The sequence below is a fragment of the Dermochelys coriacea genome, chromosome 9 (genome assembly GCF_009764565.3).
Source record: "Dermochelys coriacea isolate rDerCor1 chromosome 9, rDerCor1.pri.v4, whole genome shotgun sequence".
Lineage (NCBI taxonomy): Eukaryota > Metazoa > Chordata > Testudines > Dermochelyidae > Dermochelys > Dermochelys coriacea.
This window is the reverse complement of record NC_050076.1, coordinates 42,196,250-42,214,524: the sequence shown is the minus strand read 5'-3', so window position 1 is coordinate 42,214,524 and position 18,275 is coordinate 42,196,250. Positions and strand designations below refer to the sequence as shown.

The 18,275-nt window shown below is 45.7% G+C and overlaps 1 protein-coding gene across 4 annotated transcripts in view; it reads right to left on the bottom strand.

The window, feature by feature from the left end:
- The window catches only part of NMNAT3 (nicotinamide nucleotide adenylyltransferase 3), an 87,290-nt gene that overhangs the window by 55,415 nt on the left and 13,600 nt on the right, over positions 1-18,275 (bottom strand). The window lies entirely within an intron of this gene.

Genomic DNA, 18,275 nt, shown 5'->3' with positions numbered 1-18,275 from the left:
CATGCTCCCTTCTGCCAGCAGAGGCAGTGACACCAGAGCTGTTTCTTTGAAGACTTAGGAAGACATTACTGCATTGGTTATACTTGGTTTATGCTTCACAGCTTTCTTTTGCCCCATGAAGGTTATAAATGGAATTTTTTTTAATGAAAGTGTATTTATATTCCACAGAAGTGGATGGTTCCTTCCCACCCGGGAAAGATTTCTACATGCCCTGGAAAGCTCAATCCCTGGTTTTACATATTTATACTTCACGGACTCTAAAGGTGGACTCAAAAAGTACATTTTTATTAGTAATAACCAGACAGTACTGCTAGTACAAACCATGTATTTATTTTCATTTTGACTTAAAAGTGCCACACAAAATAACATCCATGCAGAGCTCTAAGCTCCACTGACATCAATTTAAATGCACAATAATGAGTTACAAAGCAACTCCTTCTATGACCCAACACATTGCATCCTTGTCATAGCCATGCAGCTAAGGGTAGCCTAGAATTCCTCCTTAGAATTCCAGTAAAGGGTTAAGAAGCTCAAATAATCTGGTTGGCACCTACCCAAAAGAACCAATGGGGAAAGAAGATACTTTCAAATCTGGGGCGGGGGAGGGGGAAGGCTTTGCTGTGTGTGTTCTCTTGGGAAGCAGAGAAGCATCAGGTCAGAAAACTCCCTCTCCTATAAACCATCCTAAAAGTCTCTCAAAAATTGTAAGTAAAAACCAGGCAAGGTGTGTTAGATTATCTTTTGTTTTGCTTGTGAATTTTTCCTTTGCTGGAGGGAGGTTTATTCCTGTTTTTTGTAACTTTGAAAGTAAGCCTAGAGGAAGTTCTGCTGTGTTTTTGATTCTTTTGTTACCCTGTAAAGTTATTTTCCATCCTGATTTTACAGAGATGATTTTTACTTTTTTTTTTTTTTAAATAAAATCTTTCTTTTAAGAACCTGACTGATTTCTCTATTGTCCTAAGACCCAGGGGTTTGGGTCTGTGATCACTTTGTAGCCAATTGGTTAGGATATTATTCTCAAGCCTGCCCAGGAAAGGGGGTGTAAGGGCTTGGGGGGATATTTTGGGGAAATAGGAACTCCAAGTGGTCCTTTCCCTGATGCTTTGTTAAATCACTTGGTGGTGGCAGCATACCCTCCAAGGGCAAAGAATTGATGCCTTGGGGAAGTTTTAACCTAAGCTGATAGAAATAACCTTAGGGGATCTTTCATGCGCGTCCCCACATCTGTACCCTAGAGTTCAGAATGGGGAGAGAACCCTGACAATCCTAATCAACATCATCAGCAGGCCCCATATGAATTAAACCTCCCAGCCCACCTTGTCCCCAAACAGAAAACCCACCTCCAAGGGCTTTAGCCCTTCTTGACTGCTCACTCAAATAGATGGGCTTTGCAGTGTGCCTGGAAGGCAAGCAGGCTTAGTCTATTTCAGACCAGGGGAGGAAAGGGTGATGCGTTCCAAAGGGGAGGTGCCCTCATGCTGTCAGCACCTTCTCTTTTATACCAAGGAGTGGGGGGGTCCAGCACAAGAGTCCCTGCTGATCTAACTGCACCCAATATCATCTTCTTCCCTTCATCTCTAATCTGGCAAATTTTGCTGGACATAAAGATCTCAATCCCCTGAGCAGCTTTAGATAGTTGCCATTAAAAACAAAACAAAAAAATCTTCCCGAAATGGAGGAGACCCCCACCTTCCACTTATTGCAACCTAATTCAAGCAAAATTAAATCCTAGGGCACATAACAGCTTTCCTGTAATGTTAAATCATGACCACTTAAATCCCAATATTTTGTAGCACCAAATGGCTTGGAGCTGAAGCTTTATGCCAGTGGAAAGAGGAGATTTCTAGTTTCCTAGTGTGACATAGCGTTTGTATCTACCCCAGATTTTAAGTATCTAAAGAAGACGTGTGCCAGGAGAGGAAAACACTCAAAATGAACCTAAGACTCAGGCCTGGTCTATACTATAATGTAAGGTTTCAGAGTAGCAGCCGTGTTAGTCTGTATTCGCAAAAAGAAAAGGAGTACTTGTGGCACCTTAGAGACTAACAAATTTATTAGAGCATAAGCTTTCGTGAGCTACAGGTCACTTCATCGGATGCATCTGATGAAGTGAGCTGTAGCTCACGAAAGCTTATGCTCTAATAAATTTGTTAGTCTCTAAGGTGCCACAAGTACTCCTTTTCTTTTTACTATAATGTAAGTCACCTTGTATAGAACTATTTGTGCTCATGTCTACATTCAACTTTTTCTTTGGCTGACACAAGTACCCCACTACAGCGATGCAATAAAACCCCTCCTCAAATGGCACAGAGCCATGGTTGACCTACTGAGGTCAACACAGTGTAAGTGAGGATACTTACTGCTGGGGAAATTCTGTGCCACTGTGCATGCACAGAATTTATGTCCCTCACAGATTTCTTTGTTTCCCTGCAGAAAGATGACTTTCTGATAGGGAAGCAAAAGGAAGCCACAAGAACAGTCATGCGACCCTCCCCAGCAGTATGATTTGGGTGCCCAGGGCAGCCAGCAGAGAGGTAAATCACTATGAGGCAGTAGGCAGGACTGGGGAAGACTCGGCTGGTGGCTCCTATCTTGCACCGGGCTTAGCTGCTAGTCCTTGATGGGGAGGATGGGACTTCCTCTTCCCCTGCATGGCATCCAGGGCCGGGTCAGACCAACCCCCAGATTTCTCCCCAAGCTGCAGGAAGCTCTTCAAACTCCCCCCACACCAGCTTCCTGCATCCATGGCTCCTCAGCTGCAGGGGGAGGGATCCCTCTACAACCCCCTCTAACCCCCATGCATCCAGAACCCCTCATACCCAGACCCTCCCACCAAGCCTCATCCCCCACACTCAGAACCCACCTGCAAAAGCCCCACTCCCTCTGCACCTGAACCACCCTGACAAGCCACCCACACCTGGATCCCAAACCCCACTGAGACCCACTCCGTCAGCATCAGGACCCCCAACTAAGCCCCCCACATCCAGACCCTCCCGCTGAGCCCCAATCACCTTCACCTGGACCCTGCTGCAGAATCCCATTACCATTGCATTCAGAAGCCCCCAACAAGCCCCTATGCATCCAAATCCCCTCCTCCCCCCAATCTGGATCCTCCACTGAGCTGCCCGCACCCGGATAGCCTCCACATTTATTTGACAAATAAAATTTGCAGAATTTTAAAACATTCTGTGCATAATTTTTACTTTTTTTGCACAGAATACCCTTAGGAGTAGATACTATATAACTTGCGTTGACCCTAAAGGTCCTCCAGCAGCTGTCCCACAATATCCCATTCCTTGCGACAGTTATCACTCTGGACTGGTCACAAAAACTTTAAATCTCACTGCCCCGAGGTCACAGAGAACAGATGCAATCCCTGCCCCCTCCCCCCCGCATGTTTTTGAAATGCCTTTTCCTAATCACTCCTCAGTGAGTACACCTAGCAGCTCATCCTTGTTGTGTGCAACTGCCTAACAGTGACAAGCGCCTGCCTGGAGTAAACAGGAAGTACTGGATCTCCTGGGCCTATGTGGAGAAAGGATTGTGCAAGCACAGCCACAGACCAGCCATAGAAACGTGAACATCTACAACCAGATTGCGTGGAGGATGCAGGCAAAGGGGTACAACAGGGATTAGTAGCAGTGCCGCGTCACAGCAAAGAAACTTTGCCAGGCATACCACAAGGCCAAGGAGGCCAACAACAGATCTCATGCTATGAAGCAGACCTGCCGCTTCTACAAGGAACTGCATGCCATATAGAGGTAGAGCCGACAAACAGAGGTAGAGCCGACATCTGCCTTTTATTCCCCTATTGGGTTAGGCGGGGGGCAGGGGAAATAGAAGGAAGAGGACTAGGGAGGACATGTTCTGCAAGATTCTCAAGCCACTGCTGCACTAGACCGTGACCAAAGGGCTTGGAAGGCCAATGTGTCTGACAACATGGAAAAAGGGAGGACAAGAAAAAGGCCCAGAAGTCCCAGCAGGACAAAAAGAGGGAAATGCATCAGGACATGGGTTCTCTGAGGCAGCAAACCCAAATGCTGCAGACCCTGGTTGACCTACAGGCTTAAAAAACCAAAGTTTTCACCCTTTGCAGGCCTTAGAGAACACCATGGTCACTGCTCCCTACACTACTCTAACATACCATATGGTATCTCAGTGCACATCATTACCCCTCCACTCTATGCTAGGAGACAACAAGAAAAAACACAGTTTACATACACTGACCTGTGAGAAGCACTGTTGGCGTATTTGTACAATGGACTATAAGCACGGTTGGTGAATATATACTCAAATGTACTAATCTTTATTTCCTTTCTAATTTTATATTTTCAACCGCTAAGTTATGTTAAAAATTTGTATAACATTGCCTGGGGGGTTGCATACTGGTTTTCCATATTGTTTTTTCCCCACTCAATAAAGTTCTATTTTTGGAGAATCAAATTATCTTTATTACTTCACAACCAATACTGCAATAATGCATAGCCGTAGTCAAAGCAAACAGTACTTGTAAATGTATAGCAAGCACCACATAATGCATAGCTTCAAGAAAACACCTAGTCACATTTACAAACATACAACAAGCATTACACAGTTCTTAGCAGCACCCATAAAACACCAGCACAGAACACAATCATGGCTGACCGCTGAAATGCTCTTTCCAACCTTCTTCAACCACACAATTCCAAGTTGGGCTCTTGTAATAGTCCTTGTGTCTGGCTGTTCAAAGTCAGGAATCAGATGCTCTATCTCAACCCTGGTGGCAGCTTTCCCCCTCCATAATACCTTTGAGGCAACAAGACACAAGAAGCATTGTAACTGGATCTTCAAACCCCAGTCTGAGCAGAGGCAGACGGGAAAGGAGAGCCTCTTCTGCTTACAGTCAAGCACCCTGACCACATCCTCATGCAGCTGCCACAACTGAGTATCATGGAGGCAGGCACTCACAACTGCAACCAATATAGGTCTGCTAGAAAAGGAGGGAGCTCAAAGAAGGTAGGAAGGCATAAAGGCCTGGGATAGCAAAGGGAACTGTGGCCAACAGGAGCGGTAGGGGCAGTGCCTGCAGGTGGAAGCAGCATGCAGAGCTGCCTGGCCACGCCTCCGCCAAGCAGCTGAGCAAGGGGGATGTCGCTGCTTTGGGGAGCCCCCAGGTAAGCACTGCCCAGAGCCCGCCTCACCCTGTCCCATCCCCCAACCCCCTCCCACACCCAAATTCTGCTGGTGGGTGGGAGGAAGGCGTGGAGCTTGGTAGGGAACCTGCTGGCCCTGCCAACCCTTCCCCCCAGCACCAGCAGGGGTCCTGGGCCACATGACGCTGCTCCCCTGACCCCCAAGCACCCAGGCTTCCCTCCCCAGATGCCCCCCTCCCCAAGTTTTAGTCAGGGGTATATAGTAAAAGTCATGGGCAGGTCACAGGCTGTGAATTTTTCTTTACTGCCCATGACCTGTCCATGACTTTTACTAAAAATACCAGCGACTAAAACATAGCCTTAATTACTCTAAGTTTTATATTAATAATCAATTTGTCATAAAACATTTCCTGAATCTTTTTTGTTGTCTGTATTGTTACAGACATACTTGCTGACAGATATTTGAAATAAATTACTAAAATAATTGAAACTGGCATGATTACATTGTGTTATTTTGACAAATAAAATATATAGAATTTTAAAATATTGTGCACAGCATTTTTAATTTTTTGGAACAGAATTCCTCAAGGAATACTATGCCAATCTCTTCTACACTGTCAGTGCAGCTCTCATTTTGGTGTCCCTGCCCTGGAGGGCTGGGGCAAGCCTGGCACACAGATCTAGGAATGTGGCTTTTTACATCTGAAAGTTCTGCAGCCACTGCTCGTTGACCCAAATCTACATTATGATGCAATCCCACCAATCAGTGCTCATTTCTCAGGCCCAAAAACAGCACTCTGCCATCTGCAGCTCCAGACCACCACCAACAACCTTGAATTGTTTTTCGCTGTCCCTCAGTAAACTGACCCCCGAAGACATTCTAGGGGGGTTGTGGAATCCCCATCATTGGAGATTTTTAAGGTCAGGTTAAACACACACCTGTCAGGAATAGTCTAGATAATACTTAGTTCTGCTATGTGTGCAGGGGACTGGAATAGATGACCTCTCAAGGTCCTTTCCAGCACAGCGCCAGCTTCTAGTTTTTCCCAGTGGTGCTCAACCCCCACTCAGCCCCAGGCCCGCTCCCACTCCACCCATTCCCCCAAGTCCCCACCCTGCCTCTTCCCACCCCTGCTCCACTCCCTCCCCCGAACACACCCTCTCCCCGCTCCTCCCCCTTCCTCCCTCCCAGCGTCTCCCCCACGCCACAGCAGGCAGGAGGCGCTGGGAGGGAGGGGGAGGAGTTGATTGGCAGGGCCGTTGGCAGGCAGGAGTGGGAGGGAGGAAGGAGAGGTTGGCTGCTGATGGGTGCTAAGCACCAGTTAATTTTTTTCCCTGGGTGCTCCAGCCATGCACAAGCACTCAGGATAAGCATGCACAGTGCTAGTGCAAGTAGTCAAGTATGCACATGCCCGAGTGATTTACAAACTTCAGCAGATGTATGCTGACATAATGTAAGCTGACCAAAGTTTGTAGTGTAGACCTGGCCACAGGAACAGCCCTGATTCAGCAGCCAGGGTACCTGACCCAGTGCCGACTCCTAAACAAAGAACAAGGCAGGTTAGGATTTGCACCAATTGAGTTAGTGTTATCCTTTCTTGAAGCTGTCTACGCATAGAGATATGCGCTAATACAGGGGGTCCCCTATATACACTGGGGTTGCGCTCTTGGAAAGGGCGATGGATACTGAAATGACATATACCGTGGAATTTTTCCCCATAAGAAATAATGGAATAAGGAGAGGATGCATTCACAACTTCACCACACCCGCCTATGACAATGTTCTTTTCGCCTAAACAGTGTACCATTTTACAATGACAGGTTCTACAGTACACATTTTACATATAAAACATTGAAGAAAATAATGTAGACCCCTACTAATGCCATTCAAACACATAGAACATTTTAATATAGTAAATACAATACAGTAATACAGTATAAACAGTGTCAATTACAATAAACTTAGGTAGGGTAGCTGGGTTTTCTTGGGCTGGCTTTTCTGGGGCTGGCTTTTTGGTTGCAGAAGTCTTAAAAAGGATTTTATTGACGTTTGCTCTCATGTATAAATCTTTGAACGATAGATCTCCCTGTAGCAAGCCACTGCATCACTGAGAACCCTTCAGATTTTGGCAGACCATTCACGAAAAGGATCACTGCTCTATATGATTTCCGACATCTCATCCAGCAATCCAAAGAAACAGGAGAGTTTCTTTGTTGTCAGACTCCTGGCTTCCTGCCCTATGTCATCATCATTCTTGCTTTCTTCGGATATCCATTATTGGTCCAGCTCTATCAGTTCCTCATTTGCTCAGCATGAGACTCCAACAACTCCTGTACATCCTCCTCCTCCACCTTCTCGAAGCCGACATCCTTCACCAACTTGACAATTTCTTGCTTGAGAGCAGGAATGGCATCAAATCCCACAAAGCTGTGGACAGCATCTGGCCATGCACAGTGCCAAATGCCGTACATGCATTGTGAAGTGACCTCTTCCCATGACGCGGCAACGTTTTCCACGCCGTTCAAGATGTTGTAGGACTTCCAAAACTCCTTTACACTGGGCTTTCCTTCACCGGCTGTCTCCTTAATCAGCATGGAGAATGTTCTCCGTCGGTAATAAGCCTTGAACGTGGCTGGTGGACGCAAGTACAGTACTGTACTATACAAGAGGGGAACATGTTCTAATTTATGTCAGTCCTGATCCATGCAAACAACAGATATGCAAATCAGGACCAACATAAATCGGAACATGTTCCCCTATTGATGAGCGACGGATATCAGAAACAACGGATAAGGGGGAGATGTATACCAGGGACCCTGTATAGCTACACTGACTGCTGGATGAGGTTATTCTCAGGTGTAGACAAAGCACACATTTGCACAACTTTCTGTATGACATTAATTAACTAAAGGCTTAAAATCAAGCAGAGTTATAGCAAAGAGAACAGGATGAAGAGTGTTAACTGCCTTTTCATCTAAGCTCCTGAGAGAAATCAAATGCAAGGGAAATGTTAACTTTAACTACAATTATAAAAAGGAAGGATTTGATCTCCCAGATTCGAGGCAAGGCTGGGCAATTTACCTTTTCCCCAACGGGGACTATTTCAGCTGTACTGATGGAGCTAAAGAATTGAAAAACGAATGTGCTTGTTTTAGAAACTACTGAGAAGGCTCTAGGCCTGAATGGAAATGAATCACAAGTTCTACAAAAGCTGTTCGAGCTGCAGTGCAACTGACTAGACACTCTTTCTCCTGAAAAAAACCCAAGCTCTGACTCTTTACATCAATGGAAAAAATCTTCCAGTGCCAAGACCAGGAGAAAGAACTTTAAACACCACATATTTCTCTTGAGCAATGAGCCTTATGTCAACCCCAATGTAGACACATGTTCTTTTACAATTTACTGAGTTCTATTGTTGATATGGATTCAAATACCTTTAAACTTTCAATAAATATAAAACATCTAGTTTACTTACATGCATATACAGAAGAACTGCTTTAACTAGTCACACAGAGTAGAAATAAACTTGCCAATTAAATGACCATCTCAACTGTCAAATCCTTACACTTTGTGCCAGGAGGCTGACATTTATTTCATGTGTTACATAAAAATAAGCATTGTATAAACCATTAAAACAGTTCTGAATAGTACATTGTTTCACTTGTTTAATCGCAGGGATGTAGCATTAAGTTAGTAAAAGCCTGCACCAATTTAACTATATGTCAATAAACACCAATTTGCACCTGTTAGTTACTGTAAATAAGTGTGCAAACATCACCAGGTGCAACATCTATATAGTGCTTAGTCAGTGAAATCAACTATGCTGAATTTAGTCCCCACCAACTGCTCTGATTAAATGGGTGTGCCATTAAGTTTTCAGAAAAAGATACAATTTGCACCCCCTCCTACATATTCTATCTTAGAATTGAAAGAGAGAGAGGAATATGTCCTTTTGAGGGAAGCTGTGCACAAGTAATTCAACAATTTTAACTGCTGATACATATTTTTGATTTGTTTTGCAGGCAACTAAGAGGAGATACTTACCAGCCAGTCACACATACATTGCAGTCTAAGAGAGAGTTCTATAGGAAATAAAACAAATAGTTGGGGAAGATAACCTTGTGGCTAAAACTGAATGCTGTCAGGAGTTCTGGGTTCTATCACTAGTTATGTTACAGAGTACCTATGCGACCATGATCCTTATAATATGGGGCTTATTTTCAGAGGTTCTGAGGTTGCAATACTCCCACTGACTTTAATGGAAACATCAGTCATTCATCACTTCAGAAATTCACATCCTTATCCATCTCTTTATCTATAAAATGGGGATAATAGTATTTAGCTACCGTCCAGAGATGATGTTAGGCTTAGGCAATACATAGCCTCAAAGCTGTCCAAGATGTGATTTCTAAGATAATGATTTTATTTCTTAAGTCCCATACTATACCCTTCTTCCAGATTTAAAACTACTACATTTATTTATGGTTTAAACTAAAGCTTTAATATGTAAGAATACAGTTCCTTTCATCCGGGGATCTCTAAACACATTCATTATCTATGTGCTCATCCAAACATCCCTGTAAGGGAAGTCAGGAGAATGCTTTATTCCATACTTAAATGCAACCAGCTCTGCAGTAGCTACTTAATATACAGTAGCACTACACAGAAATTTAAGACAAGAAATGAAGAAAAATACTCTGTTCAACTGAAACTGCAGGGGAGATGCAAGTAGGTAGAATTAAATTACCTTGGAGAAATCTGAACTCAGGAAACACCCCTACTTTTACAAAAAGTAATATGTGAATTTTAATGGAAACAAAGGCTCAGAACTTGTGTTTTATGTCTCATACAACAGTCCAGTGCCCCTTAACAATATAGCAGGGCACTGATTCAGTACTGACAGAGCGAAGAGTCCCACCTGCTAAACTGCCAAACAGTTTCCATAATACTTAGAGCATGGCTACACTTGCAGCTGTACAGCACTGTGAGTTAAACCAGCCCTCGGAGAGCGCAGCAGGGAAAGTGCTGCAGTGTGTTCACACAGTCAGCTGCAAGCGCACTGGCGTGGCCACATTTGCAGCACTTGCAGCAACATTGGGAGCTGTGTATTATGGGCAGCTATTCCACAGAGCACCTCTTCCCATTCTGGTGCCGTGGCTTGTGGGAAGAGGTCGGGGGTGTGTGTGGGGCATTATGGGTCCTGTCCCAACCCCCCATGATAAATCGCTTCGCATCCCAGGAATCCCTGTGTTTCGATCCACATTTGGCACCATCTTTCAATGTTTTTTGTACTGTGCGCTCTGTCTTCCCTTTAGGCTGGAATGGAGCCTGAAGTCCTGAGGAATATGCTGATGGGTCTCGCCAGCATGTCACGTTTGGCAGTTGAGTTACTCCTTAAGCTACAAACTGACAGTGAGGAGTCTGACAATGATGTCAACTCGCATAATGCATCCGACTCAAGATTGCTTGTGGCATTCACGGACATGCTCACCACTATGGAATGCCGCTTTGGGGCTCGGGAAACAAGCACTGAGTGGTGGGATCACATTGTCATGCAAGTCTGGGATGACGAGCAGTGGCTGCAGAACTTTCAGATGAGAAAAGCCACTTTCATGGGACTGTGTGATGAGCTCACCCTAGCCCTGCAGCACAAGGACATGAGATTGAGAGTTGCCCTGCCAGTGGAGAAGCAGGTGGCTATTGCAATCTGGAAGCTAGCAACTCAAGACAGCTACTGATCGGTCACTAACCAGTTTGGAGTGGGAAAGTCGACCGTTGGAATAGCGTTGATACAAGTTTCCAGGGCCATTAATCGCATCCTGCTCAGAAGAACCATAACTCTGGATAACGTGCATGACATTGTGGCTGGCTTTGCACAAATGGGTTTTCCTAACTGTGGAGGGATGATAGATGGGACACATATTCTGGCACCAGCCCATCTAGCCTCCAAGCACGTTAATCGGAAGGGGTATGTCTCTATGGTTCTCCAGGTGCTTGTGGATCACTGTGGGCATTTCATTGACATTAACACAGGCTGGCCCAGAAAGGTGCACGATGCATGCACCTTTCGAACCACTGGTCTGTTCAGGAAACTGCAAGCTGGGACTTTCTTCCCAGACCAGAAGATCACCGTAGGGAAAGTTCAAATGACCATTGTGTTCCTTGGAGATCCCGCTTACCCATCCATGTCATGGCTCATGAAACCCTATACAGGGAGCCTTGACAGCAGCAAGGAGTGGTTTAACAACAGGCTGAGTCAGTGTAGAATGAGTGCTACAGTGGCACAACTGCATCCCTGTATCTGTGCTACTGCAGGACTGTATGTGTAGCTTGTTATCTACCCATTTTCTATGTAGTGAGATTTCTGCTGTTATGAACTTGTGACGACAGAAGTTTAAAGGGCCGCTGGCACTGTCTGTATGGGAAGCTGGACCTGGCCAATGACATCATCCCCATGGTTATATCCACGTGCTGTACCCTCCAGAACATTTGTGAAGGGAAGGGTGAAAGATTCACTCAGGCATGGAACTCGGAGGTTCAATACCTGCAGGCTGAATTTGAACAGCCAGAGAGTAGGGCTATTAGAAGGACCCAGCACGGGACTGCAAGGATTAGGGATGCATCTGATGGAACAATTTGAGGCTGAAAGCCACCAGTAATGTTTGGTGCCCTGCATGGGAGTGAGGAGCAGTGGTTCGAATGTTAGTAGGAATCCGTGTTTGCTACACTGACTTGCAGTGCCTGTTGCTTTCCTGGGCTATGGTATCTTTTACTTAATGCAATAATAAAGAATGTATTCAAAGCCAAAAAATCAGTTTATTGAAAAGAAACATAACTGCTTGGGAACAGAAAGGGCAAAGGGGGTGGGAGGGAACGGTTCAATCACAGATTTGCATATGTCCTGTTCTCATATTCAGCCATCCTGTCTGGAGTGCTGTACGAGTGCTGCACTTCAGGCTGGCTAAAATGCATGGTGACAGGGGTAGAGTGCAGTGGGTAAGGGTCGTAGTTTGCAGGGCTGGGTGATGAAGCTACAGGTGTTGGAGGCAATAAGAACGTGGATGTGGGGGAAAGTGGGTTAGAGTGGGTTAGACATGGAGGCACAAAGGAAAGAGTTTTGGGACAAGGGCTGCAGGGGGGGAGGATGCGGTAGTGCTCTGCCTGCATTGCTACGAGTGCCTGTATCGAGTCCTCTTGGCACTCCATAATGCTTAGCAGCCGCTCCGTGCTTTGGTGCCGGCAATCTGCATTCTGTTGGCGGACCCTCCTTTCACTCTCCTACCACTCCTGCACTTTTTGATTTTCATTAAGGGACTACTGCATTACTTCATGCAGCATTCCCTCTTTGCTTCTACGTGGCCTCTTACTAATTCTTTGGAGTCTTTCGGCCGGTAATAACAAGGATGGCCAAGATCTAAAGGTTGCATCTGTAAAGCCAAAATGCAACACTTAACAGAGGCAGCACTGTTCACACCAGACAGAGCAATGATTCGCCCATACCCAAAGACAAGCACAGTCTACCCAAAAGCAGAATTTGCCTGTCCCAAAGCGAGCCCACATAACCCACAGGAGCCCTCAAATGGTGAGTAAGAACACAGGGTCAAGGGAGACAGATTGTTTCACTGCCGTACTGTCCTCTGGGGCTCTGTGCCTTGGGAAGAGCTAACAGCTGCAGGGGGCCCCATACTGAACACTGTACCCACATTTTCCACAGGAGTTCGTCCTGGAAGATATCTCGCTGCTAAGGGTGACCTGGGAAGCAAGGGAGGGTCTTCTACTACAATGTGGCTTTGGCCCTGGCCCATATGCAGCTTGCCTGTGTGCAGCAATGGCCCCCTGCCCCTCACGGCACAGTGGCGTGGACTGTTAGCTTGACTGGGACAAGGAGCACAGTAGCTCTCCTAAGGAACCTGCGCAAGTACATTGCCCAGCTTCTGCATGAGACCTTTGAAGAGATCACTGAGGCCGATTACTGCGATGTGAGAGAGCACATCAACGCCCTATTTCACATCCATCCCTAACCCTCCTCTCCCCAAGAGCCTGTACCGAACAACTTCCTTCCAAAAATAAAAGCCGCTTACCGGGCACGTCCTCTGGTATTTGTCAGCCGCTGCGACTGGCTACCTTCCTTCTGGCTTGAGAACAGCTCCTGGCTGCATGCATCTAGGGATGCCAGGGTGTCTCCCTCCTCCTCAGCACCCTCGCTCCCACTTTCCTCCTCGTGCCTTGTTGAACTGGGCTCTGAAGTGTCCATGGTGGAGGTGGGGTCGCCCCCAAGTACTACGTCCAGCTCTTTGTAGAAACAGCAGGTCACGGGGGCAGCACCGGAGCTGCGGTTTTCCTTGCAGGCTTTGCGGTAGACATTCCGCAGCTCCTTCACTTAAACCGTGTACTGTTGTGCATCCCGGTCATGGCCCTTTTCCATCATGTCCCTTGATATCTGTCTGAAGGTATCGTAATTTCTACGGCTGAAGCACAGCTGAGACTGGACAGCTTCCTCCCCTCAAACACTGACGAGGTCCAGCACCTTCCTACTGCTCCATACTGGGATTACCTGGTGCGTGGAGGCATGGTCACCTGAAAACATTTGCTGAGAATCTTGCTCAGCAAACAGGAAGGGGATTTTCAAAATTCCCAGAGAATTTAAAGGGCAGGTCTGACGGTTGGCCACCTGAGGGCAGGGCAATAGAGTTCAAAGTGATATCCAGAGTGGCTAGAACAGGCATTGTGGGACACTTTTGGAGGTCTATCAGAGTGCATTAACAGAACAGGGCGTCCTCACTGGTGCTGCAGCACTCCAGCCGGGGTGCAGCAAGCATTATGCTTCTCATCGAGGTGGATTACCAGGAGTGCTCCAGCCGTGGAGACCGGGCGTTTTACGTGCCTTGACAGTGTGGACGCGTCGTGATTTAGGGTGCCCAGAGCTGCTTCCGTGTGCTCTAACTCACACGTGTAGCCATGTCCTTAGTTTCCCATCCAAATACTCACCTAGGCCTGGCCCTAATTAGTTGGTTAAAACATACAGGACCAGAGCACAGGGTGGTACGACTACAGAATTGCAGTATATAGTGTCAATTCACTCTACTATTTTTCTACAGTAAATTTGGGAAACAGAACGATTCAAATGTGTCCTAAAAAAATCTCTAGCTGTTATACTCTATTATGCATCCATCATTTTTTAAATTATGGCTTGTCACTGGAAAAACTTTTCTTTTAAACCGTTGGTACTAAAAGGTGAGAGGCAATGCAAACAACAAAGCCTGGCATTTGCAGATCAGCTAGCCAGACCATTTTATTCAACAAGAAACAGAAATATTAAGTTGCATGGTAGCATTTTATGATTGTGCAATTACCGCACAGCAAACCAGATTCAAGTCTGCTCTGCTGCATGACAAAAATGGCAGACAATCATTTAAGATAAAGGTTACATTCCCATGTAGTTCTTTTTCCAAATAACTGCTGGGCTTCCAAACCGTCTTCATGTGCTTAAAGTTATTTGCTGCTACATTGCTTAAAAACTGCAAGATGGCAGAGCACAAGCCCATTCAACTGCTTACTGCCCAGGTATCGTATATAGGAGATATGTGGGCCTCAAAGCATCACAAAGTCTTGGAGCCTGAAATCCCATTAGTAAAAAAATAAAATAAAATAATGTGCCTTAGGAATGCTAGAAAAAATATTTCTACTGCATTTGTGTAATAAGAGTAATTAAAGCAACAGATCACACGAAGAGATATGCATGTCATGTTTGAGGTTTAAAAGGATTTTTTAAAGTACTTTATTGTCTCTGATGATATTATAGCTTTGATAATTTGGCTCTGATGGCTCTGTAGTATGGAAACACCTTTATATTTTACTACTGAGAAAAATAAGGATGCAAGCTTGAGAGTAACACTATTGCTAAGAGATCATTATTATATATAAGCTCAAGTATCACCACAGTAAAGTTTTGTATACTCATTCAAAAATGTGCTTTTCAGGGTATTCCAATTCTGATGTTCAAAAAAATCACTTCACAAAAGGTTACGATTGGTTACAATTAACATTTATCGGTAACTTTTTTGGACTACACTGCAGGTAGGGCAGCCTTGCAAAACCATCCTGAAAATTTACCAGCCCAGGCACAAAATCTACTTTGCCCAATTATACCATGATGGTGTGCATAAGAAAAAATACTGAAATAAAAAAATAGTTATTCAGCATGAGCAAGTCAAATTTTGTAAGGAGGAATGGAAAAAATGTTTTGGGTATAAACCACTTCAGAGATTAGCACACACCACCCACATTTTTAGCTGTTCCTTTTTTTAAAGCTAGAGCTAAGTGAATAAATTAAGCTTGATTTTAACAAGAATTTTACAAATATATTTAGACATTTTATATTTAAAATTTCCCCATCAATTTAGGTGGGTGGGAAAGCACTGACTTTGGCTGTGGTTCTAATCAGATAAAGCCAACATATCCTTCTGGTTCTGTGTTATCGGTCTTCAAGGATCATGAATCAGAGTAAGTGCAGCGATCTGGTCAGATTTTGTTAGCTTGCTGCTGCAGAACAAACAGCTGAAGTTCAGGTGTTGTTTTTAATAACTGAGAAGATGACTTAGTGCTTTAAGGCCATGTCTACACTACGAAAGTACTCCGATTTTACAGAAGTTGATTTTTGGGAACAGATTATATAAAGTCGAATGCATGCGTCCACACTACACACATTAATTCGGCCGTGTGCATCCACAGTACCATGGCAAGCATCAGCATTCTGAGCGGTGCACTGTGGGTAGCTATCCCACAGTTCCCGCAGTCCCCGCTGCTCATTGGAATTCTGGGCTGAGCTCCCAATGCCTGATGGGACCAAAAATTTGTCACGGGTGGTTATGGGTAAATGTCATCATTCAACCCTCCCTCCCTCCGTAAAAGCAACAGCAGACGATCATTTCATGCCCTTTTCCCTGGATTGCCCGAGCAGACGCCATAGCACATCAAGCATGGAGCCCGTTCAGCTCACCGCAGCAGTTATGACCAACACCTCGCGCATTATCGTGCAGTTTATGCAGAACCAGCACCTGAAAAACCAGGCGAGGAGGCGATGGAAGCGCGGTGATGAGGACATGAACACAGATTTTTCTAAAACCACGGTCCCCAGCAATTTGGAGATCATGGTGTTGGCGGGGCAGGCTCATGCCGTGGAACGCCGATTCTGGGCCCGGGAAACAAGCACAGACTGGTGGGACCACATACTGTTGCAGGTCTGGGATGATTCCCAGTGGCTCCGAAACTGTCGCATGCATAAGGGCACTTTCATGGAACTTTGTGACTTGCTTTCCCCTGCCCTGAAGCGCAAGAATACCAAGATGAGAGCCGCCCTCACAGTTCACAAGCGAAGGGCAATAGCCTTGTGGAAGCTTGCAATGCCAGACAACTACCCATCAATCAGTAATCAATTTGGAGTGGGCAAATCTACTGTGGGGTTGCTGTGATGCAAGTAGCCAATGCAATCATTGAGCTGCTGCTATCAAAGATAGTGATTCTGGGAAATGTGCAGGTCATACTAGATGGCTTTGCTGCAATGGGATTCCCTAACTGTGGTGGGCTATAGATGGAACGCATATCCCTATCTTGGGACTGGACTACCAGAGCAGCCAGTACATAAACCACAAGGGGTACTTTTCAATGGTGCTGCAAGCACTGGTGGATCACAAGGAATGTTTCACCAACATCAACGTGGGATGGCCGGAAAAGGTTCATGATGCTCACGTCTTCTGGAACTCTGGTCTGTCTAAATGGCTGCAAGAAGGGATTTACTTCCCAGACCAGAAAATAACTGTTGGGGATGTTGAAATGCCTATAGTTATCCTTGGGGACCCAGACTACCCCTTAATGCCCTCGCTCATGAAGCTCTACACAGGCACCCTGGACAGTAGCAAGGAGCTGTTCAACTATAGGCTGAGCAAGTGCAGAATGATGGTAGAGTGTGCATTTGGACGTTTAAAGGGTCACTAGCACAGTTTACTGACTCACACTCTACCTCAGCGAAACCAATATTCCCATTGTTATTGCTGCTTGCTGTGTGCTCCACAATCTCTGTGAGAGTAAGGGGGAGATGTTTATGGCGGGTGGGAGGTTGAGGCAAATCGCCTGGCTGCTGAATACGTGCAGCCAGTCACCAGGACGGTTAGAAGAGCACAGCAGGAAGCGCTGTACATCAGAGAAGCTTTGAAAACCAGCTTCATGACTGGCCAGGGTACTGTGTGACACTTCTGTGTGTTTCTCGATGAAAACCCGCCCCCTTGGTTGCCTCTAAATTCCCTGTAAGCCACCCGCCCTCCCATCTTCGATCACAGCTTGCTTGCAAAGGAAATAAAGTCAGTATCGTTTAAAAAACATGTATTCTTTATTAATTGATTATAAAAATAGGGTGATAACTCACAAGGTAGCCTGGGTGGGGTGTGGGAGGAGAGTAGGAGGGAAAGAAAAAGGCCACTTTAAAACTTCTTGAATGACAGCCTTCTGTTGCTTGGGCTGTCCACCGGGGTGCAGCCTCCCCACCCTGCATTCTTGGGCGTCTGGGTGAGGAGGCTATGGAACTTGGGGAGGAGGGAGGGCGGTTAAAGAGGGGCTGCAGTGGCAGTCTGTGATCCTGCTGCTATTCATGAACCTCCACCAGATGCCAGAGCATGTCCATTTGATCCCGCATTGCCTCATGCCTCCTCTGATCTTCCTGCCGCCACCTCTCCTCACATTCATTGGCCACTTTCCTGTACTCTGCTATTGTGTCCCTCCACACAGTCTGCTGAGCTCTGTCAGTACCGGACGACTGCATGAGCTCAGAGAACATTTCATCACGCGTGCATTTTTTTCGCCGCCTTATCTGAGATAGCCTTTGGGATGGAGGAGGGAGGCTTGAAACATTTGCAGTTGCTGGAGGAAAAAAAAGGGAGTGAAGTATTTTAAAAGATACATTTTACAGAACAATGGCTATACTCTTTCACAGTGAACAACACTATTCACATTACATTGCACATGTGATTTTGGTACAAGGTCGCATTTTGCATCTTATATTGAGTGCCCACGGCTTTGGTGTTAGAGATCACACACGCAGTGCTGGGCAACAGAATTTGGCTTACAGGCGGCCATGGTAAGCCATAGTC